This window comes from Octopus bimaculoides, chromosome 2 (genome assembly GCF_001194135.2).
Source record: "Octopus bimaculoides isolate UCB-OBI-ISO-001 chromosome 2, ASM119413v2, whole genome shotgun sequence".
In the NCBI taxonomy this organism is placed as follows: Eukaryota; Metazoa; Mollusca; class Cephalopoda; order Octopoda; family Octopodidae; genus Octopus; species Octopus bimaculoides.
This window is the reverse complement of record NC_068982.1, coordinates 91,801,540-91,805,174: the sequence shown is the minus strand read 5'-3', so window position 1 is coordinate 91,805,174 and position 3,635 is coordinate 91,801,540. Positions and strand designations below refer to the sequence as shown.

The following is a 3,635-nucleotide window of genomic DNA, read 5'->3' as shown; positions in this document are numbered from 1 at the left end:
ATATATATATATATATATATATATATATATATATATATATATATATATATATATACACAACACACACACATATGCAGAATCGGTTGAATAGCACACAAAATGCTTCAAAAAAACAAGTCCTGTTTATATAATCTTTAGAATCACTGGATTTGTAGAACTGAAGCGGAAAGTTTTTAATACAAGGGAAATAACTCTATTGAATATATATATTCAATTATTTCCCTTGTGTTATAAATTTCTAAACTTCAGAAATGTCATAAGCGTGTGTGTGTGTGCGTGCGTGCAGTTGCCCCTCTGTCTGCACGATAGATCGTCTACGAGACTACGTATAAATCAAAATCATGTAAAACGAATTCGCTAATCAGTGATCTTATACACAGTGCTCAGGTGTACTACAACTTATTGGAGACATATAGAAGAAGGGACAGAAAGCAGCTATACGTCAAATATCAAATGAAGATAGCAATGATAACCACAAGTGCATGCGCAGTATATCACTCATACATACATGAACACACTGCCACTCATACATTCATGAACATACTGCAAGTTCCATGCGCAAGCCATGTTCTTAAGAACAATGGGATTATAGAGTAAACCCTTCTCTTCATTGTTTTCTGGTAGAATACGATCTTCACAGTTTTAAAACAGGGTGACAAATTTTGGAGGCTTCCTTCATTTCAATATTTTCATCTCTTCTTTTGTCACCGTCTCATTTTATTTCCTTATAATAGCTCCTTTAGTATCATTTCAGTTACCTTATTTTATTGTTAGTTATTCTTTTATTAGTTTTTTTTTATTACCATCTCATTGTATACCGTTTAAATCATTTAGCAATTATTTTATTACCGTCTTTTATCTGCTAAATTAAAATTTTATGTATAAAGTTTTTGTGACATTAACACCATTTTCCTTCCCCCTTTATTCTTTATCTAGAAGTGGCATACAGATATTGCTTCGGGTGATTTTCTGTAAAGAAACACGGAGAGACAAACATCCCGCATCATATGCACCACACCTACAAGCGTTCATATTTATAGGAAGAAATGAGATTATGCACTGTCCATGCTTTACTAAGATAATTAACATTAATTATCTATCAGTCTGTCTGTCAGTCGGTCAGAATATGCGACTAATAGAGCGAGGGAGAAACTTCTGTGGTCATGGTCACGCGAGCTGTTAGAAATAGCAACTAAATCTCAATCACCTTAAACCCTACCATCTTAAGCAAAGTAATAAAACATTGGATAATAGAGAGCTAGACGCTTCTAAACAGATGGAATGGTCATATCAGAAAGACTTTCTCAAACATGGCTTATCTGACATCATACGACAAAATTACGTTTTTTCTTCTTTTTCTTGCTCAGACCGAAGTTCGATTCTGATCACCCCTTCTTTTATTCTGACGCATCCCTGACTACGCTTTAATTATTAGAAGACTGTACTTATATATTATTATATCCTATGTTTGAATCCCACTAGAACCAACCTCTCCCATCACCCCCTCCAGTGTTGATAAAATAAACGCCAATTAAATGGTGTGATTCAAATGACAACACTGCATAAACCAATGTGTCCCCCCTTTTTTTTTCTGAAGACAGTAGGATGTGATATGAGAGACTTGGCCATCATTTCCAGCAGGCAGATGAACCTCAAAGAAGTTCCATCAGTTGTTGAGTTTTAACGTTACAGCTAAAATTATTTATTGCTAAATGACCTTCAAATATTAAGAATCTAACATCGCTGGACCAAGTTCATCAAAATTATATTTTCAGAAATCAAATTAAGTATTTTGTTGGATCAAATAGATTTTATTGAGTTTTGAATAAATCTTGAAATTAACTGTTAATGATTAGCATTTCAACAAGGTTCCTGAACTGCCTTCCCCTCTCATCAATCTAGAGGCCCTGTAAAAGGTAACTGGAGTTACCTCTCCTCTTCTGTTTAACCCATAAGAATAACAAATGAGGGCCACACGTTTGTAGAGGAAAGACAGAGGCGACTGAATCAACCACGGTGTATATAATCCCACATGCCACTGTTTCTGCCACTTCAAGGCCTTACCTTACTTGAAGACCTTGACTTTGCTTTATCGGCCCAGGAAGAACAAAAGGTAAAGTCGACCTCGATGAGGATTTCAATTTAGGACATAAGGGACCTGTTTAAAATAGTTGTTTCTGATGTAAACACAAGGTCAACAATTTGGGAGATAGTAGAGGGTATTCGTCGATTAAATCTACCCCAGTTCTTGACTGGCACCTTACCAATCCCAGAGGGATGAAAGACAAAGTTGAACTCAGCAGGATTCAAACCCAGAACATAAAGGGCTGTAACAAATACCGCAAGGCACCTTGTCCGGCACTCTACGGGTTCTCCCATTCCCTGCTCTCTGCCCTTCTTTATTTGTTGAAAGTTCGTAATTAATTTAAACAAAGTAAATAAATAGATGAAACAGTAATTTTTTTCATGGTTTCTGAATAACTTTATTTCGTATTTTACTAAATTATTTGTTATTTAAATTGATGTTGCTTCTGCTTATTTCTGCTGCTGCTGCTGTTGTTGTTGGTGTTCTTGTTAATATTATTGCTGCTGCTGTTGATGTTGTTGTTGTTGAAGTTGTAATTTCTACAGTTGTAGTTAAAATTAGGCGTGTCAGTGAATAGTTCCATTTTGTTGTTGTTTTTTAAATTAACCATACCTAAAAACTGAAGGACCGCTATCTTCTTCTGATGAAGAAGGGAAAATCTTACTTCCGAACGATGGCACACGTCCATTGCTTCGACGGTAACCGTAATATGTATTCTTCTTCTGTAGCTGAGACGATGAATCAAGCTGGTTATCCAAACTGGAAGCCGATGGATAGTTTATATATCCATTTGCCATATTCCTTTCTCGTAAGATGTTTAATAAGATATTAGCCAGAACATCTTTCGATGCTCTGGTTGTGTCTCGCTCTGTGCGAGGAGCTGCAATAGATTGTGGTCGGTTGATCTGTTCGGGCTTCAACTCCGATGCAAGGCAGTAAAATACTAGCATTGAGGACGTTATCGAAAGTAGTGTTAATACCGTAATTCTAGGCATGATCACAAACGGTGGATCTGAAATATTGGAGAAGAAAAAGAAGCATTATAAAAGACCTGTGATTGCATTAGGTGAAAATATACATATTAAAATCTACGTTGAGCATCACTGTACGATCATCAAAATAGAGCTGAGCAGTTACTAAACCTCCGAATTTTATATGGATTCCCAAAGGCCATATGGACGATGGTTGAGAACCACTGTTTTAGGTCGCAAACATTAGGACGTCAAGTCCGACAATAATGTTCTGTTCGATATTATAGCAGCGTTGACAATGGATATCCACCTTCATCATGGTTTTAAAAATATTGATGATGATGATGATGAAGTTGGTGGAATATTAAAACGCAAACACTACCTATCTACCTACCTACCTACCTACCTACCTACCTACCTACCTACCTACCTACATACATACATACATACATACACACACATGCATACAAAAATGCCTTGTTGATGTTGGTATTCCAATGAAGAAGCCTTGGATCTGGGTTAGAAATCGGCTCTTTCTCTATTGGTAAGAAATCTTGAAATAAAACTGAATAATCACA

The 3,635-nt window shown here is 36.1% G+C and overlaps 1 long non-coding RNA gene across 1 annotated transcript in view; it reads right to left on the bottom strand.

Moving 5' to 3' along the window:
* Positions 1 to 2,458: 2,458 nt before the first annotated feature.
* The window catches only part of LOC106882028 (uncharacterized), a 32,103-nt gene continuing 30,926 nt past the window's right edge, over positions 2,459 to 3,635 (bottom strand). The window contains exon 2 of the long non-coding RNA XR_001410938.2: positions 2,459 to 3,098. This is a non-coding gene — a long non-coding RNA (uncharacterized LOC106882028). The remainder of the gene's footprint in view (positions 3,099 to 3,635) is intronic.